The sequence below is a fragment of the Python bivittatus genome, unplaced genomic scaffold (assembly GCF_059951505.1).
Source record: "Python bivittatus isolate LINGU-HERP-01145 unplaced genomic scaffold, Pbiv_v1 ctg000200_np1212, whole genome shotgun sequence".
NCBI lineage: Eukaryota > Metazoa > Chordata > Lepidosauria > Squamata > Pythonidae > Python > Python bivittatus.
In genome coordinates this window covers 11,045,575-11,071,159 of record NW_028277040.1, presented here as the reverse complement: position 1 = coordinate 11,071,159, position 25,585 = coordinate 11,045,575, and the positions used below count along the sequence as shown (strand labels likewise).

The 25,585-nt window shown below is 38.3% G+C and overlaps 1 long non-coding RNA gene across 1 annotated transcript in view; it reads left to right on the top strand.

Annotated features, from left to right (window-relative positions):
• Positions 1 to 25,104, top strand: part of LOC148216537 (uncharacterized) — a 103,143-nt gene extending 78,039 nt beyond the window's left edge. Inside the window, exon 3 of the long non-coding RNA XR_015795232.1 lies at positions 24,691 to 25,104. This is a non-coding gene — a long non-coding RNA (uncharacterized LOC148216537). The remainder of the gene's footprint in view (positions 1 to 24,690) is intronic.
• The last annotated feature ends 481 nt before the right edge of the window (positions 25,105 to 25,585 follow it).

Below are 25,585 nucleotides of genomic sequence, written 5' to 3'. Positions count from 1 at the left end.
AGGGAAACCTCAGAGTTTTAGAGTGACTTAAGACTGCACTTAAAATGCATCGGCTCTATTATCCTTTATGTGTTGGAAGAAAGAATTCCACAGCAGGTTGGGGTTAAGATGAATCCTAGTGAGAGACAACTTAGAATTGTTGCTTCCAGCAGACCCGTAGAAGGATGGATCCAAAACAGAACAAGTTTGGTTGACTTTCCAGCTGCCCCAGAAAAGAAATCTGATGTTGTATTTATTGTTGCTCTACGTGTGTGTAGGAGGTTCATGGAATCAGAAGTAATTAATACACACAAATGAGATAAAAGCTGAAAGGGTAGCAGAATAAGTTCAACTGCAAAACATAATACAGAGAGAAAATATCCACAGGAAAGCAATAAAACAAGACACAGTAACATTCATCAGAGGAGAACTGCCTGGACAAGTCCCTGTAGTTTTTCTGGCAAGGTCTTTTGGAAGTGGCTTGCCATTGTGTCCTTCCCAGGGCTGAAAGAGAGTGACTGGCCCAAGGTCACCCAGCTGGCTTTGTGCCTAAGGCGGGACTAGAACTCACAGTCCCCTGGTTTCTAGCCAGTTTTCTTAACCACTACACCAAACTGGTTCTGTTTACAAAATATAAGGGGCGTAAATTAATACAACATTTGGGGATGATTCTGCTGGTATATCTTATTGGTATCTTGGATGAAATCCAAACATTTGAATAATGTTATTTCAGCTAAGAAACCTCCTTGGCATACAACTATCTATCCTTCCTTCTCCACGAGTTTAAGGAATATGTGGTGTTTCTACTTCTTCCCCAGTAGTTACCAAAAGTTTGTATGAGTTAGTACCAGCTCAACCATCCTGTCTTCTCTGTCAGGTGCCTTCTCTTGGCAAAGTTTTTTTTTTTTTTTCGGTTTTGTTTTCTTATTAGTGGATACTTAAAAAAAAAAAATGAGCAAGTATAAAGGGAATGTGGAAAAAAATAAAAATATAACACAAATGAATAAATCAGGAATTTTAAAATTTCATGGAAATTATGGCTTTCTAATATATCATTAATTGATTGTCAGTAGTTTTATACACACACACAGGTAAAAACACATATTGCCTTCAAGTGAGTCTTGATCCCTGACAGTTACATGAACAAGTCCCTGTAGTTTTCTTGGCATTTTTTTTTTGGAATGGTTTCCTACTGCCTCCTTTCTAGGGCTAAGAAGGAGTGACTGGCCCACAGTCACTCAGCTGGCTTTGTGGCCAAGGCAGGACTAGAACTCAAGGTCTCCCAATTTCTAGTCCAATATCTTTAACGCTACACTGAACTGGTTGTAATTGTTCATATCATATCATATTAAAAGTTTAAGAATCACTGCTAAATTCAAGCTAAAAATGAACATCAAGGACCATGCTTAACACAATATAAATCATCAAATACAATTAAACTTGCAATACATTTAGTCCATATCACTAAGAATCTATTCTGATTTAAGTATCTCATAAAAATGTTATGCATAGATAAGCCCAAATTTTGGTTATGGTGCCAATCTATGTATTAGTTACGGTCTAAGAATGGTTTCCAGTTTGAACTGAAAACTGTGTCAGATTTACTTTTAAGATAAAAGTTATTTTAGACATCAAAGCATACCCCAACTACTTGGTTAGTTATTCTTCCATTAAAAGGATCAGATGACCTTTCCAATATGAAACATAAAATATCATTGCAGCAATTTTATAAATAAAGCTAGTTTAATATACTTTGAACAGATGTGTGGTTTGGTAAAGTTTAATAGGAGTATCATAGGTTGAAGCAGGAATTCACCTTTTAAGGTTTGCTTTATTCTAGTGTGAATCATTTTCCAAAATTGTTGAGCTTTACAGCATTGCCACCAAATATGAAAGAATAATCCAACCTGCTCATTACATTTCTATTATTATTATTATTATTATTATTATTATTATTATTATTATTATTATTATTTAGTGAAATGTCTAAGCAATCCAAACTGGAGTGATTGGCAAAGCATCTCTAAAGAAAGGAGATAACGCTCTTGAGCTAAACTGCATGACCAATTAAGTGGTAAAAGGGGGAAGCTTATAGAGTTTGTGTACTTTTTGGAAAGCTAAGGCTTCAACTGGCCATTCTGTGCAGAAGGAACAGAAGAGAAGCCATTTTATATAGGAAAACACAAGGAAAATTGGGGCACACAACTTAAATCTATTCATCGTTACGATTATCTTCTGCAATACCACTATACTGTCCAAGCTTTACAAGTTGGTTAAGTGGTCTCGTTTATCTTTTTCTTAACCCAGTGGGGGGGACGGACCCAGGCCTGTATTACCAGGCTCATTGTATAAACTTCTACCCCAGTACTTCCTGGAATAGCTAAGTGATCTCACAATACTACTTAATCGCATAGCAATTCCAGGAAGTGCCGAAATAAATACAAGGATTTTTAAAAGTGCTTGTTGCTATAATAATTGTACAAAACCTTTTAAATGTTAAAAAGAGAGACAACCTGTTTCAGATATCTCAAAAACAATTTAAAGTAAGTTAAACAACAATCTGTCCATGCCGGGTCCATTCTTGTATACCTACATACATACATCACACACACCAGAAATTTGCAAATCAAAAATCTGTCTCTGACAGGGAATATAAATAGATTATTCTTACTCTGGTCTTTTAACTTCTAGCATGTGCTGGTTCTCCACCTAATCAGAACACAGCTACACATGCAATGAGCTTATGTGAGTGGGGTGGACGATGGAGCCAGTTGATGGGAATGCAGCAGACAATAAAGGGCTCTCCACATGTTTCTAATCACATATGGAGTGAATGCTTGAATTAGGTATAATTGAGAGGATCGATGTATATCTCTCTCAAAATGGAGAATTGGAGGTCACCTGACCTGACATAATTGAAGTACTTTCATCTCCCCTATCCCTACTGAAAATTTGCAAACATTGAGACAGTAGAATTAGCTTAAAAGGTTTGTTAGTAAAGTATTGTTAGCTGTCTCTAAAAGAAGGCAAGAATTATGTATTTGAGCGACTACCTCTTCTCAATTACATCTGTCTGTCTTATCAGCTTTGGCATAAGAGGTATGCTATGGGCCCTGTCTACTAAGGAGTTACATCTGGTAGGACCCAGGAGATGGGCCTTTTCTGCCGTGATACCCAGTCTGTGAAATGTCATCCTTTCTGAGGTGAGATTGGTCCCTTCCCTCCCATTCTTCCAGAAATCCCGCCAAACATAGGTGTGTCAACCAGCCTGGGGGTCAAGGGAATGGTGATCTCTTGAGGTGGCTCCACTGTTCATAATATCTAACGCTCTCGCTTAGCCTTTTTAAATAATAACATCAATGTTTTAGTGGCATTCTGTTTTAATACTGTTATTTTATAGTTTTTTTGTACACTACCCAGAGTCACATTCTGTGAGATGGGCAGCCATATAAATATGATTCATAAATAAATACCTAAATTTGTAAAGTATTAATTACTTTTCAAGGCCAGAAGCCCTCCCTCCCTCCCTCCCTCCCTCCCTCCCTCCCTGTATTTTATCATTTATGGGTACTTATAATGGAGTTTTGGTGGGGATAAAGTTCTAACTGCCACATTGTTTATTTTACTGACCATCTATGATTATTATTTAATTAGCTCTTACTGCTGAGTGTCATTTTTATGGAAAGGCTGGGTATAAATTTAATAAATAAATAAGCAATCATTGAATGAGAGTCATAGATCAAAGGAGAACATACTGCATGCAATCTCAAACTGCTATTGTAAAACATTTGTAGTGGGGGAAAGCAATGAGGCACACAACAATGGAATGAGAAATTGATTTGGTAGGTGAGGAAGTAGCCATAGGAGAACTGCACTTAGTGTATTTTAAGTAAGTTTCTTGTACTGCTTCATTGCAGTCAGTTTGGAGGGAGTGCAATGGGAGTGTGTGTGGAATGGCCAGGGAGGGCAGGGACAGGAGGTGAAAGAAATGAGTGGTCTGAGTGAATTGGAAATTACCCCATTCATGCTATTGAAACATATGAGTTATTGAGGCTACTGTTATGAATTTACATTAGTCTTCTGTGATAAGCTTCTGTTCCTAATGACAATGATGCCAAAAATAAGGAAATGAATGTCGTAACACCACAACATTTTGTACTTGCATTGCAATGTTGTCACTTGTCTTCCTTGTTTCCCCTGCCAGTGTCTAAATGTTACCTCCAAATAGTCTGATCCATTCATGGCAAAATGAATCTCCGTATCCAAGAGCTTTAAGGATGCTAGGTAGAATCCTTGCTGGTGTAGTTTAAACTACCTCCCCCAAATATTTGTTGTACTGCATATTTTCTCATATACCCTTCATAAGCTGAATCTGTATAGTTGTCAAAGAAACTCTCACATTTATTTTGCTGTTTACTATGCATTCCTTTAAAACATATTTGGTGGAACTCACTCTATTTAGTGGATTTATTCCTTCTTGGTGTTCTTACACAATAGGGTCATGATCCAAACTGCAGCTTCTAGGCACATCTATTGTCATCAGACTGATAATAGTTATCATTCTCCCTCTAGCAATCTTTATTGCATAGAGATAAAATAGGATTACAGTATAGCAGAGTTCAAGTGTAATTTTCTACTATACAGGAATTGTTCATATAAACAATGACACTACAGGAGTTGCATCTGAGCACAGAAGGGTGAATTTGAGTGGGTCTGTGTACATGTGCTTTAAAATTATTCAGGACCAAGTATTCTAATTCTTTTCTTTTTATATACTTCCTGGTTCATATTCCAGTGTCATCAAAATAACAACTTCTCAAAAGATGGTCAAAACATGTCAACAATATAGACGCACACTGCAGTGTATAAGCAGATATGGCTTAGCTGCACACAGGCAAATTGTCAGTGCTTGTTTCGGTTGCATAAATATACATGATTACATTTGGGAACATATTAAACTGAAACTCAGCATGCTTTCTCTCTCTAAAGAGGCAAACCTATCTGCAAATATCTAATTCTGCATTTTGCACCCACTTTTAATTAATTAATTAATAGTGCAAACTCTTTGCACTTAGGCCTCATTCCTCATCAAGGAGCTACTCTGTATACAAATTTCATCTACAGTCAAACCAAAAACAGAGAGAACGTTTTATAGTCACTTGTTGATGTCAAAGATAACCAGTGGAAGAGCCAAAAGCTTTGAATTTCCAAACTAAAATTTGGATTTTCTGCACAATTGGATTGAGCAGCTTCCAAAACTGCTTAGAGGTGAATAGGTCAAATCATTCAATCATGTTCCAAGTCTAATCTTATGACTGGAACACACCTCTATTTTTTAGAAGTTCTCCATGCACTGAATAGTAATGTTTGAAGAGGCATGTATAGAACTTTTTTCAGCAGAGACAACAATCTTATGGAAACAAAGAGATATGCATATGAATTTGTTGCCTCTCTTGAAACAATTGGCGAAACTAAGATATGTACAAGCATCTTTTACTCTGGAACCATGATACAGAATGAATTCAGGATGACCTCCTTATACTTTCCTTTCCTTTCCTTTCCTTTCCTTTCCTTTCCTTTCCTTTCCTTTCCTTTCCTTTCCTTTCCTTTCCTTTCCTTTCCTTTCCTTTCCTTTCCTTTCCTTTCCTTTCCTTTCCAACTCTATTTTAGATTTGTGAATTACCTTTATTTGCTTTGATATTCCTTTTATTTTGGACAAAGGGTTTTATATTTAGGAAAAGAGTTTCTTTTAAAAAAAAGTTTTTCTTTCTTTTTTAAGTCAGTAGTAAGCTACCCTGGGAACTTGTCAAATGGCAGGTTTTAAATCTCTAAATGGAAATAAATAAAATAAAACATTGTGTAACACCCTACACCTTGCAAATGAGGAAATATGTCTTATTGTTCAGTTTCTCTAAAGGCTTAAAAGGGTTTGTTCATGTCAGCTAACTGTTTCAGTAACCATTGCCAAGTATTATAACACAACTCCGACTTTTCTGGAGTCTAATTCCTTTCCACTGAGAAATTCATCTTTAAAAGACAATGGGCTTAGTGAGACAGACATTCAAATTCTATACATGTTTTCACCTTGAGAAAATACCAGAGAGGAGGTCCATTCTGACTTTAAAAACATTAGAAAACTGGTCAAAACATATAAACCAAAAAGATTCAGACCAATCTGTACAGATTAAAAATCTGTAGAGCTGAGATAAGCAATTGTTGAATTCCAATTTCTAATAATATTCTCCCACTGCTGGCTCCTTCATTCAGCCATGGAGGATTTGAAAAGTTTGAAAATAGACACAGGGGAATGTAATGGCACCACTTGCTGAAGAAGCTTTGACACGGTTTGTGCTGTGATGTATATTTCCCCAATCAGTTTGGTTTCAATGAGTTTAAACTCCAGTTTTCTCACAGAGAAAAATGGAGCAAGCAGATAAGGAGATTAGTTTTCAATAATGGTTCAAACAGCAATTCTGGGTAAATTTGCCAAAGGGATATAGTAATCTCATTTCTGCCCTATTGTATGGCCTGAGAATAAACCATATTCCAATGGTTCCATTTAGTTTCCTGAATTCCAGTCCATCACTGTAACAATTAATTGAGATAGCTTTCATCTACTTGTATTTAACTGTCATAGAACAAGCAGTTCTATTGCCTCTGACTTTCTCAACAGACTACAATTTCTTTACTACTTTCTATATGGCAAGGAAAAAAAATATGACTATCTGTGCTGTTTTCACACTCCTGTCTCCTGGTCTATACAGTTTTGTACACATACCTTTCCAGCTGTGTCCAAACAGTGTTTGCAAGCATTTTTTTTCCACCAGAGAAGGCATTCTCTTACTATTTGCAATTTAATGTATATTTTGAGTTGCAAACTACATCACAAATTCTGGGATACATGGATTTTCTCTTGTACATAATCAACAGACTCCTTTGGATAACAGCTGATTAAAAGTTTCTTTTTAGGGGACTCATGTCTCTACTCCATCCTGGAGAATGCGTTAGGAACACCTGCTTCATGCACTATTAATGGTTTACTGTGAATATCACGTTTCAACAATTTATGCATATGACTTTTAAATGTCATTGGTTTATAGCCCCTTCAGTGCAACGCAACATTAGCTTCCCTTGCTTTCTTCCTCCTGATGGAACCTCTCCCTCACACACCAGGAACGTGGCTTAGAAGATGTAGTCATACTGACAAAGAGATCCTAAAGGCATTACGCTATAGCAGGGCTGAAATTCTCTGGAAATTTATTTTCTGAAATCTTCTGAGAATTTTCCTTAGAGTGTCAGCCGCATTCCAATATTTAGAAAATACTAATGCTGAGGCCCTGAAAAATGTTAGGCAAAATGTCTTTCCTCTTCTCTTTATTCACTGAATGGAAATTGGGACACAAATGGGGAAGTACAAGTGTAACAATGTGATTAAATTGCATTGTAATTAATACCATGAACTGATCTGAAAGTTCTCCCATGAGAGATGATGATGATGATGATGATGAAAATTTCCATCACTACCAAATCTTAGACCAAGCCAAATCCAAAAATGCTAGGGAATTCCTAGAATTCCTGGAAGCTTGGCATTCAGACAAATCAGCCATCAGTAGGGATTAACACCAAACAATCAGGCAGAAAACAATACCCTAATCAAGGAACTACCAAGGAGAAACCACACCCCCTCCATCACTGGCAGGGCAACCCACTGTATATAGGCAGGGAGCAACCCCACACTCACTCACACTGATGATGTTACTTAGTTGGGCAGTGAAACATCCACAAGCAAACAACCAAGCGCAGAGAGCAACAAGGACTCCATGCTACCACAAACGGTTGGAAGATTCTGCCTTCCAAAAGTATGGAGGTACATTACGTCCTTGTTAAACTCCTGGAGATGTAATCAATAGCAGTTATTGCTGTACTCTGGTGACAATGGCCACCAGAGTACAGGATGTCAAACATTTATCTTCCCAGAGCTATTTATTTGTGGACAAAGGAATTCCCCTGTAGGAAGAAGGAATTCTTCAACAGTTTCTAGGAAGTAAGGCTCATCTTTAGGAGTAACAGAACTAATGCTTCTTCTGTTCTTTGATGCCTCTCTCTCTCTCTCTCTCTCTCTCTCTCCTGTCACAATAACCACATTGTTATATGAGCAGACTTCTGACTCTTTTGGTTTTCAACCTCTATATTCCCCAACTTCTACCAAAGAACCTGGGTCCTACCATAATAGAAATGGAAAGGTCTCCCTGCCACCCCAAAGGACATTACATGTTTACAAGTGTTTGATTGTTATGCCTTAATTGGATTTGTGCCCTTCCAGCTCCAAGGATCTATCATTTAATATACATTTTAAGGACATCAAATTGTTTGGAGTAAATGTTATCGCTATGGCTTTAAAACACAATCCATTTTAGGGGCCAGCTGAATGCAACAGTGCCTTGTGAGGCATTGGCTGCTTTGCAAGAAGACCTGTGATCCTCATTCAGATCACCCATTGTCACTTTTCTTCTTTGCTACATAGCATCAAGGAGCAAGGAGAGAGAACCCATGGGGGGGGGGGGGTCCTTGCTTCAACCAGCTGTTTGCAAAGAAATTCCTGAAGTAGTTCAACAAATGAGCATGCAGAAGAACCAGAAGCTATGTCATCTCAAGCCAGAAGAGCTACAAGTCTATCTCCTCAACCCTGGACAACTAGGTGGTGCTCATGTTGCCAATGACCTTCCATGCGACTTAGACTGGTGCAGCATCTCATCTCTACAGCATCTCTGTCTACAGAATCCTGAATCTAGCATTAGTGTAAAGCATTCAGGGTGAGATGGGAGAATGGGAACTACCACCCACACCTTCTGGGGAATACTCAGAGAAAATTCTGAAAGATGATGTTCTTTCTCTAGAATGTGAAAAAAAAGAGAAAGCAGATTTCCACTGGAAAGTATCTTCTGAGAAATTTCTTTTCAGCTCTAATAATGTGCTTTAAGGGCACCCCATGGGGCACTTTATGCTACCCTTCTTGGACCTCCATTGCCCTTTCTATTCTAGCCCCACAATAGCCTGTGATGTTTGTATATAGATTTCTGTAGTATTAATTGTATGAAGCGCCTGAATTTAAAGCAAAGTCTATTTCTATCTAATCTGTCTTTTCTTAACAACCAATAGAGCTGGCTTTTGAAATTGTTACAGTAGATTAGGTATTTGGCTTTTTTTCTTTTCTTTTTTTTTGCTGTTAATTTATAAGATATATAAACATTTTGGAGTTATTCTAGTTTTGTGTTTCTTCTCAGCTGGGATCAGTCAGAACAGATGATATCATTCACTGTGGCAGGGCACTTATGACAAATGACAGAGATTAAATAAATGGGCATTCAAGCAAAGTTGCTAGAACAAACACATAAAACTTGTCTATTTCTTATGCATAGCAGCCCCTTTGAGGTCTCTTGCAAAATGTCCATGTTTACGATGGTTTGGATTAAAGAGAATGTACTCACTGAAGAAAACTCTAAAGTGCAGTCATTTGGAAGGGATTAAGCACTTATTTGAGGAGTTAAGTAAGTAAAGTTATATGTAATTTTGCAGATGGGGGTATGCTATGTAGCTCATTTTGTATAATATTGAGAAAAGGCTAGAAAAGGTTTAATGATGAGCATTTTATGTGCATCAGATTTAGTTATATTCTGAATTGATTCAGGCTGCATTAGAGAGATTCTATGGCATTTTAAGGTGAAGATAGTTTGGGTTTTTTTAATAGTAATTTTATGAAAAGTTACAATTAAAAAGATAAAAACTAATACAAACTAAAAAAAGAAAAGAATAAAAAGAAAAATAGAAAGTGCAGGATAGAAATAGAAAAAGTAGAAACAATAAGAATATATAAAGAAAAAGAAAAGAAAAATATAAATGACTTCCCCCTTCATCACAAGTATAAACAATTTTAGTAAATTATCATCTTCTCTCAAAATACAACAAATGATCTCTTCTTCCCATATCCCATCTCTTATCTATAAGCAAATCCTTAAAGCCTCATCATTTCAGTCCTGATATCAGCAAAAGTCCATTAAAGGTTACCAGAGATAATAACATATCTATTTTAACCTTGATCAAACCAACCAACCTTGGATTCCTTCCTTTTACTTTTAACAATTTTAATCTTTAGTCCCTTCAAATAATGTCCTAGAACTTGATTTCTTCTCATTTTTTCTTGGTCCCTTCTCACAAAATTCTTCAAAGCTTTCAAAACTGTTTTGTAAATCCAATATAGGATAATTATTCAGATCACTCTCTTGGTTTGTTATTTGTATATCCCTTTTAATTATGAAAACATCAGCCAGTTTTGTTTATATGTCCGGTGTAGCCTCTTTTTCCATATCATTCTTGCAGTCTGACATTTTTTAAATTCACTTTAAAAATGGATCAGTCTCAATCTTGTCAGGTAAAACTTGTTCCTCTTTCATAATGTTCTTGAAACACAGTCTATCTATGGAGGCAGACACTCTTAAAATTAACTTCTGGGTTCACTGTTCATAAATATCCTTCAATATGTCCAATGTTGAAATATTTTGCTTCATACTGTATTAGTAAGTCAAATTTAAATGTTCTTTTCCTTTAATTGTAATATTTAGTTCCTTCTGTTCTCTCTAGTGTCCAATCTTCAAAGTCTCATCCCATCATGTTTTTTTAAAGTGAATTCAAAAGCATTTTCCCATAGGAAGGATTCTTACAATTAATTCCAAAATCTTATTTCAAATCCATCTGGGCCCTTAGTTCATTTGTAACTTTCCAAAATCAAAATTCTAATCACCCCTTTACTCACCTGGTACCCACACTATTATCTTTCAGGGCTAGGACTTTTAGATTTGCCCATCTGTTTGATTTTTTTCCCTGTATGATCTAATTAGTGTCAACCTTTTTGTTGTCCTCTTAAACAAGTTAGAATAACCAGAGACCTTTGAAGAAATTAAAATTAGAATGATTAAATAAATGTCAAATCTGATTCTACACTGGAGAAAGGAACTCTGATGTTTCTTACTAGGTGCGAACAAGTTAAAGGGTAAGGACAATACTTGCACAGAATATAGCAAATGAAGCATCTTCTCCCTCTCTAAGAGTTTTAGCCAAGATATATGGAAGACATGAATTGGAACAATGAGATTATGGTTCTAATGTATTAATCAATGTATTGGTCAGCTTTTTGAGGTAGGCCAGGTCAAGAAACAGACTCTGCAGGGATTCAGGGACTGCTGCTTCAATATTTGTTTGTTTGTTTGTTTTGGTGCCTTCGAGTCAGTCTTGACTCCCATCAACTGCTTGGACAAGTCCTTGTCGTTTTCTTGGCAAGATTTCCAAGTGGTTTGCCCTTGCCACCTTCCTAGTACTGAGAGAGAGTGACTGGCCCAAAGTCATCCAGCTAGATTTGTGCCTCAGGCAGGACTAGAACTCATGGTTTCCCGGTTTCTAGCCTGATGCCTTAAGTACTACACCAAACTGGCTTTCTCTACTTTATTATTGTAAGGTATGTTAACAGTATCTTGAAAGCCCATCTAAATTTCTCTCCATTTCATCTTATACTAAACAAAATCAGACTGGGGTTATTTTGAGTTTCCTGCACTTCCTTCTATCTCCAGATTGTGTCATCTCTTGTCCAAGTCTCTCCCTAATGGTGTGTTCCTTCTTTCTCCCTAAATGGCTCATACCTTCCCCAAGGTCATCTCTAAATTCCTTTACAGGATTATCAATTACCTTGGAGTAGTACTGGCACTGGATGTGAACTAATCAGCTTATATACAACAACAGTATATCTGATGCTTTATAGTACAGCCATAGAAATATTTACAGAGTACTTTCCTTTGATGAAAAACCACTCCCTGCTAGGTGCTTCATGGAGCAACACAGCTTCCTTGCTTCTAAAAAATAAGCAAAGGGACCTTTCTTGTGTAGTTTATTGGATGTTTATCTTTTTACCATGGATGTTTGAAATTGTTTTCTGTGCTATGTAAGCTGCCAAGAGTCCTTTTGATTGTACTGCCATAAAAATGCATTTAAGAACTAAATAAATTAAATGCAACCAAAATGCAGCACAACAGATTTAATACTAAGTCTGAATCCAGTGTTTCTTAATCTTGGCTACTTTAACAGCCCATGCTGGCTGGGGAATTCTGGGAGTTGAAATCCACCCATCTTAAAGTTGCCAAGGTTAAGAAACACTGGCTTAATTGTTAGGTACAGTTAAATGCACTGATACTTACATCAAGAAAATATATATGTGAACATTTAGTCACGGATTAATTCTTAATATTATTCTTTGTGAGTTTTCAAAGTTTTTGCAATGAGAGAAGTTCCTCTCTTCTTACCTACAGATTTTTACCTAAACATTTGCCATCTGAAAAAGTCGCTTTGCATGTTTTTCATCTTCCTTTTGCCATTTATTTTGCCCTTTTTCCAATTCTACTGAGGAATCTAAACCCTAATGAAACTCTCATATGGAACTGTCTTTTCAGATACAGCTCCCTAGGTGTCTTGGTGCTGGTAGACTGAGAAGTAGTCTAGTATGACAGCAATAAATTTCGATTTGACTGCTTCAGTGAGCTAGCCTTTTGTAGAATTAGTCTTTAGGGCTCTCTTAAAAGCTGTCACACATGTTCCTGCATCATCATTGTGGGCTGAATGATATGTAGCAGCTCAGATATGCTTTGGAACATTCAACATTAAAAAGCAGAAACTGCTTCTAACCTGCAGATTAGAAGATTGTACATTAGTAGAAGCATTCATTGAGAGACACCAGAATTCTACGCATCTAAAGATTCATATTAGTCATCTCCAACCTTCTTGGCCCATGGGCATATTTATAATTTGATCTTAAAATCAAATGCTGTAGAATGGGGTTGGGATAGTCTTACCATTCCCAAAATGACTGCTTGCTTTTCAGCTTGCTTTATTTTTGGAGGTCGCGTAACTGCTGGCATTTCTGTTCTTTTGTTGCACATCTCCCTGAGTACTCATACTTCCCAGTCTGAAACAGCCCAGGGTGAAGAGTCCTCTCATGATATTTTCCCTTGGGATTTAACTGAAGTAAGGAGATTTAAAATGGCTGCAGATAATTGGACAATGAAAGGCAGGGCATTCATACACATCCATGACCACCTCATCAATAAATATTACAAATGTCATCTGAAACAACACCAAAATGATGAAACGTGTGCTGTGATATCATGACATAAATTCCACTTTTTTATTATTATCTCACAAGGTCACACACAGATTTATAAAGTGGTGAAATCTATTCCATGGCATTGAGATGAACACCACACCCCATCGTTGCTGACTGGAGGTATAACTCTCATATACACAGAGGGCAGCCCGCCTGTATGTTCTCTTTCTGAAGAATGGCTCCACTATCTCTTGATACCCTTGCTAAAGTAGCTACTCTACTGCAGCCAATGGCTCCCTCAGACAAAAAAAGCTTTCCATTTGGACCTAGAATGTTTTCATGAGGGAAGCCCCTAGCTGAAGAGGGCACTCACAAGATCTCATCAAACCAAAAGAGTGAAAGCTGAGGAAGATATGAATGAAAGGCTACTTATTTGGACAAAGGTAGAGGATCACACAAGGACAAACCAGATCAAAAAAGAGCAACAGAGTAAATGAGAGGGTCTTTTTCAATCTCCTTCTCTCATTCCTAAACAGATTCAGAAGAAAGTGACATAAATAGCAGAGCAACACTCCTTACGGGCCCCGACTGACACGATTTATGGAAGTGATAAAACTTATGGGCCGATGGCTCATGTCAGCATTCAGACAGCCCATGACATGACTCAGCCTCTCATCAGCTTTGTCTATATATCGGAGGAACACTGCAATGCTGCTTGCTACCTGCAAAGGTAGACATTCAATTGAATTCCATCAAATCACTGATATAATTCTCTCCAAAACGATGTGGTGATTTGAAGGCTTCCAATTCAGTCTAAAGTCTCAAGTCAGTTCAAAGATTCGACTCGGGCAGATTTCAATCAGGTCTCTTTTCATCATCACCTTTTCAAAGCTTTGTGCAGCCTTAATGGTAATGACTACCAATTAGGAGATTGCTTAAGAGAAACTGGCAAATATATTGAGGATTAGGCTACTGATTTTTTTTTATCACTGAGTGTGTTGGCTTTCTTTAGGCTCGGCTGCCACCTGGCTAGAGGCCACAGCATAAAATGTGATGCTGGACTGGACAGATTTTGGTCAGAATCATCAAGAGCTAACTTCATTTTTTTTTTCTTTTAAATATGCACATACCATTCTATGTTTTATTTTGCTATTTCTTTTTTGTAGTAGGTTGGATCATAACTGTCATAATAGCATAGCTTTACATTCTCCTCGCGTTTTACGACTCCTAGTACTTCTTCTGTCCTTTTACAGTTATCTGTTTTAGTTATCTACAGCATTCAGAGTATTGATTGTAAAATGGATTGTAATTTTATAAGTCTCTCCCAGGTTTTAAACCCTGTACTTTGTAATTTTACATTAACAATTTTATTTCTACTTTACTTTATTCTATCAACCTGATTCTCTATTTTTACTTCTATTTTAGAGTGATGTTATTAGTTTTATGCTGGTCTAGGACTGAAATAAAATAAATACTTTTTTTAAAATCATTTTTAATATTAGTACCACAGTAACAAAAGCCAAATTTTGAAACTTAGCCATCATTTCATGAATTAATTATTGCAACCAATCCTGTCCTTTGGATCTTATGGTGAGTTAATGTCCCTTAAATATATGCTTATTCATCTTTTTCTTTCTTTTTTGCTTTAATATATCAAAATAAATCAAAATGGATAGGGAGAAAAGAAGGAAAAAGGGGAAAGCCACAAAGGAAAAAAGAGGAACAAGGAAACAACAAAAACATATTTAAACATGAGAAATTATTCAGCCTAATTTTTAAAGACAACATGAAACTTTAACCATGTGAAATAAAGTATATTAATCTCAACCATTCCTTTTCTTGGCCGATGTGTTTGTTATCTATGTTCTATGTATCACCATATTATCTTTCCATTGGCCCTCCTATATAGTTCTATGATGTCATCTACCCCTCCTGATTTAAGCCTTGCTATGGTTGACCATCTAAAATTTCTACAGTAACTGGAAGGTAACTGAATTTGGGGCCATAAGGAATAGAAATTTCAGATTTCAGATTTGTGACAGCTATTTGCCCACAGGAATTCAGCAAGCCATTTAGCATTGGCCTTGCTAAATGTGTTATGAATCACTGGAATCAAGCATGATATTTCAAATGAACATAAAAAAGCTTCATTTTATTATGATGATTAAGGAAAGATATTCAGGAGGAAAAAGCAACAGATCTCAGTAGGTTCCTCAGCGCACCTTCTTTCCAAATGTGATAAACCACATTTAAGCCTCTTCCAGTTTTCTGGCTCCATTCTGTTATTTATGAATATTGTCCAGGCGTGAGAGTTTTATATTAATCTCAAATATTTTCTCAGCAGGCAGGCCCCAACATTTCTTTATACTAGCAAAATGTTTGCATTCTTGTTATCTTTCCTTCCAGCTCTTTTACCAGGCCAGCCAAGTAAATCTCATAAAACAGAATGTTTTTCTGGATCACATCCCAGAGTATGAAAGACACTAAGGGGACACTAATTGGCACTGTGACACTCTCCAGAAATTAGAGCAACTTTCTTAAAAGCAATAGTGGACAAAATAGAGGAGGGGCTTTATCAGATGTAGAAGATAATCAATGTAAGGGTCCCTTTTTCTCTACCCTAATTATATACAAGAGTTATCGGAAAAATATAATTAGCATTCAATTTAATGTTCTAGAGCTGAAATATGAACATCATTTAAAGTTATTCCATATTTGGAATATTCAGATGCAGTATGGAATATTTGACATAAAACTTTGATTTGCAATATACAGTATGTCAACTCGTTCTGCATCCAGAAATCTCTTATAGCTTGTACCAATGAATTCTCCTTGAGTAGCACCTCATGCTCCCTGAAATGTATCTTCCTGTGTCTCTCCTAGGTATCAGCAGCTGGCCACACAGTCCCACCTGGGACAGCATCCTCAATAAACTTGGATGATGCTTGATTTGGCTTTATTACTGGCCTGATGACTTAGGAGTTCGTGCAATTCACACAGATGGTTGTCTTTTTAAATGTCATATTGCCCCAGAGCAGAAACAGTCCAGCATGCATTTCTCTTTGATCCAGCTCTTAGTGGAGTAGTTCTTTCATTTTAGGTGGATTTAGGAGAATACTGTCCCTCCCATTGGCTTTGGGTCAGTGTCTAAATGATTTTGGGAAGTCCCACGCACATGAATCAACCACGGTCTGGAACCCTGCCTTTGTCTCTGCGAGTTTCACTCCCATCTTGCCCTTCTCAGTGATAGTCTTTGGGTCTTAGGTAAACACATGCTCTTGAAAAAATGCTCCGAGGACTAGAGAAACTCCAGAAATGTCAGGTTCCTTATCTCTTTCCCATCTGTACCCCAGCCCATTGCTGCCAACCCTCCTAGAATGACAGGTCAGATTTGACTGATAGATCAAATTTGAGTTTTCATTTAACTCTGTTGTGTTTAAAACTTGTGGAATAAAATGTCTTCCCATTCACTGCAACAGATTTCTTGTAACAGAATGCCATAGCTCTGTGTGTGCTTCCATGTCCTTCATCCCCTGCCAAGTGCAACCAACGTGGACCATACACAAGGAAACACCAAACATTATGAATTTGGGAGGAATAATTCAACCTCTTGGTATCATTTTTCCTGGCACCCATGTATTTAATATAAGATGTGTCTTTGACCTAACTGATAACCTGTGTGTGGGAGTCGGGATGGGGTATATGTGATATGATTGCATATTTGTGTTTGTGTGTGTCTGTGAATGTGCAGAGAAGAATTTCATTTAAACGTATGCAGTGAAACTGCATTTATGCTCATAGATTTCTCACTTACAGTATTGCCAGTGCCTGCACTCATGCCTATTGTACATCTGTGGCTGTGAATCAGCAAAGAATCTGCAGCTAAAGGAGGTGTATATATAGCTGTTTGCAGTATAATAGCATTTTGGGCATATAAATCCAGATTCAAGACTATTCACTCTTTCCTTAAGATGCTCAATATCCTCAGCCGGAACATATTTCCTTTCTGACTTAGTTATGGGGTCCATTTTGTTTGGCAAGCAGTCATTGCTGTTTTTCAAAATTGTGTTAACTAGCTCAGCTGAATCTGTAACAGAATGTTTGGTAGGCATGTTTTGTTTTTACAAAAACTTATTTTGGACATATGAGGCTGCTTTTGCCAAGTGAGGTTATGGATTCACTCATCTAGTTCAGACTGCCTTCTCTTACACAGCCCTGTGGTCATTTACAGACATCTAGCCATTCTTTCTTCTATCTTTTTAAATATAGGGGTCAAGAGTTGAACCTGGGACATTCCACAAGACAATTTATCCCATTCTTTCTTTGAAAATATCGATGTTGCCATGGGCAAAATGGATTTGTGATGCCGCTAATACCCTTACCCACCACTACGACTTCATTGCTGCAAATCAACTCCCGCCCCCCCCCCCCCCGGAAATTATAGTTTCTTTGCAGCCATCAGGATATTTTAAGATGCTTGGCCTATAGCTGAGAAATCTTTCATCTTCAGCAAATTGTTTAGATTGATACTTTTAGTAACAAGTGTGTTATCTGAATCAAGATATTGAAAATAATCCTCTAATTTTAAAAAATGCTGTATAAACCATGGAGTTTTGGGGGTTTATACTACTAAACTACTATAACTACTAAAGCCTACTACTGAGAACATGGTTGTTACTACTGAGAAACTAGTTGCTGCTACTTTGTTTAAGCCCTTAAGGTATTTTGAATATACTTCCAGGAAGCTTTGCTTCTCAGCAGGTGAGAGCACTGGAGTATAAGATTATAGTTTGGCACCAAGCAAAAGGATAATTTGTAAGTGTATAGTGTGAAACGGAAATTGTGAGACCTTACTGCACCTCATATGATGCAATAATAATAATGCATCAATGTATTCAGTAACAATCACTATAGCCGAGGTGGCAGATTTATCATCATTCCATAAATATGGATAATTTAGCCCCTGAAAAGAAAAGGAGAATAATCCCTGCCATAAATTTTAACTTCTGTGGATTTTGTAATGTCCGAAAATGATTATATGGGTGACTGAGTCTATAGGTAACAAAATGGTTGACTGCAATAGGTATTTATAGGAAGTGAAAACTGGCTTGTATGTTTGACTACCTTCTCCAAAGACTTTTCTAACAAGCAAACCTTTGAAAATGTGTTCTGGCAGTAAATTTTTCTTCCCCAGTTTCACACATTATTGAGTTGCCTTATAACTGGGTATTCAAGGCTCTTTGTATGATTTCCAGCTGATTTTAAAATATCGTTGAATAGGTCTCCTGTCTAGTGGCTTTTTTCTAGACAAAATATGGCTTTCAAGAAGAATTGTCTGCCCTGCAAATTTGTTGTTGCTGTTATTGTTGGTTTCATCAACCAAGAACTACAATGATATAATGAGACCCAAGGATTGAATTTTCATTGAGGATGCTAATTTCTACAGTTATATTAAGTCTGCCAGAAGCTAATGCTCTCATTTTATCTGATTTTCCATCTAAAATGGGCAGAAAAATAAAATAAAAATAAAAATGGTGGGTTGAGGAAGAAAAGGGGCTCTGCGACTACTATATATGGGACTTGAAACTTCAGGGTGCCCATTCTTGAAGAATATCCTGGGAAAGGGGAAGAGGATCCTGCTGTCCTAACACAAAATCACTGAAGTTGTATACCGTATGTGTTTAACTGACCTCAGTAGAACTCACTCCTAAATAGACAGAGGTTTTGGACAAGAGTATTAAAGTTCCTTGGTGTAGGTCAAAGATCTCATTCTTTGGAACCTAACTCTGATGAGGGATGTGAGAACCAAAAAGAAGCTTTTTTTTTTTTTTTTGCTCTTACTATAAAACCACTAGTGTTGCAATTACATCTATCTAGAACAGTGTTTCTCAGTATCCTGGCTGGGGAATTCTGGGAGTTGAAATCCACACATCTTAAAGTTGTCAAATTTGAGAAACACTGATCTAGACTATCATCTACTAGGTCTAGCTGTAGTTCTGCATAAAATGTGAAGAGGGAGTTGGAGCTTTCTAAACAAGATGCTTTTTAACTGAAGTTGCTGGAAATGGAAATTAGGACTTACTGCTGACCCTTCTCCTTTGCAGACCATATGATTTTGTGAAGGATGTCTGATCTTCAGGAAAACTGAACTGAATCTAAAGTAATCATGGATGTGAGAAAGTAGTTGTATACATCTACAAGTTTCATGTTCCAACTATTGCATTGATCCAGGTTTACATTTACTTAAATAAACAGAGGTTTCTTATTGTTGCTGTTCTGATTGTAATACTTAGCACATACATTGAACTACGGAGTGGAGTCCCTCCAATTAATAGTGGCAGTTCTGAAACATTATGTCAGCCCCATCAAGGTTAATGGCATTTGTTGAAAATTCACAGCTCTGTTAAATTATTGGAGCCTGTAGTCTTGATTTGGATTACGCATTCACAGGTGTTTGGGACAAAATGTGGCTTAAATTCCTGAAAGACAGAATGAATTTCAAGCTAATTTTTATATAACAATGCAATTTATTTTTGCAGTATATGAGCTCAGCTGGGTTTGGCTTTAGTTACTGAGACTAATTCATTTCAAATCAGATTTGATTAAAATAAATACTAGGGTTTATTTTATATAATATATGTGTTCTGATCTTACTGACTTAAGCAATACCCTTAAAATAAAAAGCCTCAATCAATCTCATTATTATGGCCATAAGGCCAGAAGTCAAATAGAATAAAACAAGTATATGTACTATAAGTATACAAATGGATGTATATATAGAAGAAAAGCAGAAAGTATAAATTACTTCAAATTTTCAGTCACAACAAAAGATGTATGACATACAGAGGCACAAAACTGAGCAGTCCTAGAGGATATATCTGAAACCTGGCCATATTTTTTTATAGATTTTATAGACATAATAAGAAATACATTTTAAAAATAGTAAAGTAAATGTGAAAAGGAAAGGAAAGGAAAGGAAAGGAAAGGAAAGGAAAGGAAAGGAAAGGAAAGGAAAGGAAAGGAAAGGAAAGGAAAGGAAAGGAAAGGAAAGGAAAGGAAAGGAAAGGAGAGACAGAAAACGAGACAGAAAAAAGAAAATAAAAGAGCAGAAAACATGAGAAAAAATGTGTATACGTATATGTATATATAAAAAAAGAAGTGGCTTCTGCTCTTCCTTTTGGCAGTTATACATACAATTCTAATCAAACCTCTCTTTCTAAAATTACATCATAATGCCCTTCTTTTTATAACCTAATTTCTAATCATCAAAACCATAAGACATAAAATCATTTTCTTTCTTATGCAAAAAGTCCATAAGGGGGTTTCCAGTCATTGATGAATTTCAGTAATGACCTTTCTCTAATGAAAGAAGTCAATTTGTCCATCTCAGCAAGTTCTGTCAATTTCACCAACCATTCTTCCATGGTGGATAATGCTGAATCTTTCCATCTTTGTGCATATAAGACAGAGAAATCTCATGCTGTCCCCTGGGAAGCTCATCAGGATGCCACGGATGAAAATCTTCTGGGATTTCCTTGTAAAGGAAATGATTGGGGAGGAGAGGTCCCACCCTTGGCCCCTACAATGTGGGGTGCCACAGGGTTCGATGCTCTCCCCTCTCTTATTTAATATCTACATGAGACCACTGGGTGAGCTCATCTGTCGCCATGGGGTGAGGTATTATCAGTATGCTGATGATACCCAACTATACATCTCTGCCCCTGGCAAATTAAGTGATGCTGTTCATGCCTTATCCTGGTGCCTGGAGGCTGTGAGGGTCTGGATGAGGAACAACAGGCTTCCACTGAACCCTGGCAAGACTGAGTGGCTTTGGGTTCGGGGTCCTACTGGTTCTGGAACTATGCCAACTTTGGTGCTGGATGGGGCGGCACTGCCCTGGACAGACCCAGTGCACAATTTGGGGGACCTCCTAGGCTCACAGCTCCTGCTCAAAGAGCAGGTGGCAGTCGTGGCTAGGAGGGCCTTTGTACAGCTTTGTGTTGTGTGCCAATTACACCCCTTTCTGGATTGTGAAGCTCTGCTCACAGTCACGCATGTCCTAGTCACCTCTAGATTGGACAACTGTAATGCACTCTACATGGGGCTGCCCTTGAAGACTATCCAGAAGCTTCATCTGCTACAGAATGCAGCACTGTGGGCAGTTATATGTGCTCCTAGAAGAGCACATATTACACCTCTGCTTTGCGAGCTGCATTTGTTGCCAGTTTGCTTCTGAGTCCAATTCAGGGTGCTGGTTTTGACATTTAAAGCCCTTCATGGTATGGGGCTGGATTATCTGAGGACTGCCTGTCACCAGTCACATCAGCCTGTCCCATTAGATCTTGCAGGGAAGGTAGACTATGTGTTCCATTGTCCAGGGACTTGCATTTGGTGGGTCCTAGGAGGTAGCCCTTCTCTGCCTTGGCTCCTTCCTTGTGGAACATTCTCCCTCCTGAAGTGAGGCTCGCCTCTTCCTGTCAGGATCTATACAAACCAGAAACTTCAATTATTTTACTTTGCTTTTATTACTAACCATACTTTTGCTTTTATTGCTAACCATAGATCAATAGTGAAATGTTGGGAATGTTATTCTAACCGTTTGCTTGACCTGCCATAAAAAGGGGGGGAAAGAGGAGGCCAGGTGCCGTTATCTCTATCTTGAACCAGACATCCAAGGCCAGGAGGTGTGAGAACCGGAGCAAGGCACGAAGAGCTGCAAGCGGGAATAGAAACCTAGAAGGGGGGGAAGTTGGGCTTAAAAAGACAAGGCTTTGCTATGTTGAATCAGACTCAACAAACTATGATGCTGTATGCTTCTCCTGAATAAAGAAATCTCTGATGGAACTTTTCGTCTCCAGAGGATTTACTGAATTTTGGGATTGAGTGTGCAGACTCTGACATTTTGTTGAGTCTCACTCCACTTTACGAGGGATTTACCGGGGAACCTACCACCATGGAGAAATCCCTCGAAAAGCCGACCGCGGCTGTGGAAATGGAGGAGGAATGCCCCGTGGCCGGGGCCGTAGGTGGATCCGAGGGGGAGGAATCCCTGACCAGCGCCTACCCGACTCTCCCGCCGCCACGGAAACCTGACCGGCGCAAAACTAAGTTGTGGAGCATGGAAGAGCTGACTGGGGAGATGTCATTCCTAGACATGGCCCCTGATAAGCGCTGGGCCCTGACGACAGGGAGAACCGAATCCACCCGGAGGGGGACCCTAGAAGATTGCGTGCAGATCCTGCAATCGGAAAACACCTTGATCAAGAGGGAGCTGATGAGGATGAGCGAACTCGTCCATCGTTCAGGTCTGTACCAAAGCCCGGGCATAGAAGGGGAGGGTGAAGAAGAAGGGCTAGAGGAATCGCTGATAGCCCCACCAACCACCTAAAACTCAGAGGCAATTACAAAGTTTTTTGGGCTTTGCTAATTTTTATCGCCAATTCATTCCAAACTTTGCACAAGTGGCTTTGCCATTAACAGATTTACTAAAAACAAAAGGCAAAGTCGTAGCGAAAGCTCAAAAACCCGGGGCCCCGGTAACATGGACAGAGGAGTGCCAAAAAGCATTTGAGGCTCTGAAAGCTTTATTTACAGCAGAGCCCATTTTGAAACACCCAGACCCTGACAAGCCATTTGTGATACAGGCCGATGCCTCGGACGTTGTTTTGCTTCAAAAAGATGAAGAGGGTGTACTCAAACCCTGTGCTTATATTTCTCGCAAATTTACTGAGACAGAAAGAAGGTGGCTTGTTTGGGAAAAGGAGACTTTTGCAGTACGCTGGGCCCTTATGACCTGGAGGCATCTCCTTGAGGGGGGAGCCCAGCCTTTTGAGGTGTGGACAGACCACAAGAATTTGGAATCTCTCACAACTCCAAGGAAGTTATCTCCTAAACAAGTACGCTGGGCCCAATTCTTCAGTCGCTTTAACTTCACTTTAAAATTCATACCGGGAGGAAAAAAATTTTTAGCTGATGCATTGTCAAGGTTGCCTCAGCATAACAGCCAAAGGGAACAGGTGGTTGCCCCGGTAATCCTTAAAGCACCACCTCAAACAGAACCTGGCTCAGTGGCCCTAACCAGATCTCAAGCAAAACTTCAAAAACAAAAACCTACCAACGAACTGCTCCAAAAGATAAATGCTGCTTTAGATTCTGATGAATGGTTCCAGAATAATAAAAATACTCTAACCCATGAAGACCAAGCTTGGTGGATGGGAGACAAGCTTTATGTTCCACTTTCATTTCGTAAACAAATCCTAGAAAGGGGACATGATGATAAAACCTCGGGGCATTTTGGATTTATAAAAACCTTACACCTCTTGCGCAGACAATTTTGGTGGCCAATCATGAGAAAGGACATTTCCGACTATGTTTCTACCTGTCCTGTATGTGCAATGTCAAAGAAAAGAGGGGGGAAACCTCTCGGCCTTCTTCAATCTGTGGCATCTCCAAAAAAACCTTGGGAGGAAGTTTCTATGGACTTTATTGTGGATTTACCTCTAAGTAATCACAACACAGTGATTTGGGTTGTCGTGGATCTGTTTTCTAAACAAGCACATTTTGTTCCATGTTCATCAATTCCAAATGCTAAAAAATTAGCTAAACTGTTCATTGCACATGTCTACTGCCTCCATGGCGCCCCCAAGCGGGTGATTTCAGATCGCGGCCCACAGTTCACCTCCAAATTTTGGAGGGAATTTCTTACATTACTTGGATCTACTCAAGCTTTGAGTTCCAGTTTTCATCCGAAGACGGACGGATCTACGGAGAAAATTAACTCTTTATTGGAACAATATTTAAGATGCTTCACTAATCATCAGCAGGATGATTGGTCTGAACTCCTTCCTTTCGCTGAAGTAGCTTATAACAACACAGTGCATCAAAGCACTGGATTTACACCATACAAAATAGCCTCTGGCCAGGACTTCCCGCCTTTCCCAGAATTACCACTTAAAAACCTCCCTGAACTCTCAACAGACCAATGGATAAATAACATTACAAATCTGTGGCCATTAATTGGGAAATCTCTAAAAAAAGCAAAAAGCCAGCATAAAAAATTCGCCGATAGAAAACGCACTGCAAACCCCCCTTGGAAGGTAGGCGACCTAGTCTGGCTTTCTACAAAGAATTTAAAATCTTCCCAACCATCTAAAAAACTTGCTCCAAAATATGTGGGACCTTTCCCAATTGAGAAAGTTATAAACCCTGTGGCATTTAAATTATCATTGCCAAAACATTATAGAAACATTCATCCTGTTTTCCATGCAAATTTACTAAAAACATTCAAGCAATCTGAAACTTGGCATCCCGAAACAACTCCACCAACACCCATCATGATTGAAGGACAAAGTCACTTCAAAGTAAAAGACATTTTGGACTCTAGAAAACATAAAGGCAAACTCCAGTACTTGATTCAATGGAAACATTTTCCCAAAACCCATCACGAATGGGTAGACAGTATTAATGTTAAAGCCCCTAAACTACTTGCTTGTTTTCACTCAAAATACCCTGACAAGCCTAAGTAACCATGTTAATGATCATTGTAATATTTCTATCTTCTTTTTCAGATTTTCTTCCGAATGTAGGAACATTCGTTCTGTTGGAGGGCGGCATGTCAGGATCTACGCAAACCAGAAACTTCAATTATTTTACTTTGCTTTTATTACTAACCATACTTTTGCTTTTATTGCTAACCATAGATCAATAGTGAAATGTTGGGAATGTTATTCTAACCGTTTGCTTGACCTGCCATAAAAAGGGGGGGAAAGAGGAGGCCGGGTGCCGTTATCTCTATCTTGAACCAGACATCCAAGGCCAGGAGGTGTGAGAACCGGAGCAAGGCACGAAGAGCTGCAAGCGGGAATAGAAACCTAGAAGGGGGGGAAGTTGGGCTTAAAAAGACAAGGCTTTGCTATGTTGAATCAGACTCAACAAACTATGATGCTGTATGCTTCTCCTGAATAAAGAAATCTCTGATGGAACTTTTCGTCTCCAGAGGATTTACTGAATTTTGGGATTGAGTGTGCAGACTCTGACACTTCCCTGCTGTCATTTAGGAAGTCCCTCAAGACCTGGTTGTGTCATCAGGCCTGGGTGTCAGGATCTGCGCAAGCTAGAAATCAAAGCTTAATTGAATGTAGACTAGTGAGGCATAGTTGATAGGGTTAAATGTTATAATTGTTAATTGGAGGCCCGCTTGCTTGTTCTTGCCATCAAAGTCAGGAGAGAAGGGGGAGGAAGCCAAGCCAGGTGCTACTGTTATCTCAGCAGAGGCGCCAACAAGGTCAAGCAACCGTGAGATACTGGGGGTCTTTGGGAACCGGAGGCATTCTTAGATGGCTCTACTGTAATTTATCTGCTTTCTCTGTGGGGTTTGTATATTTTAAAATTTAATATTTTTAAACTTTTGATGTCATATGTTAATAATCACTTTTTTATCTTTTATAATGATTGTTTGATCTA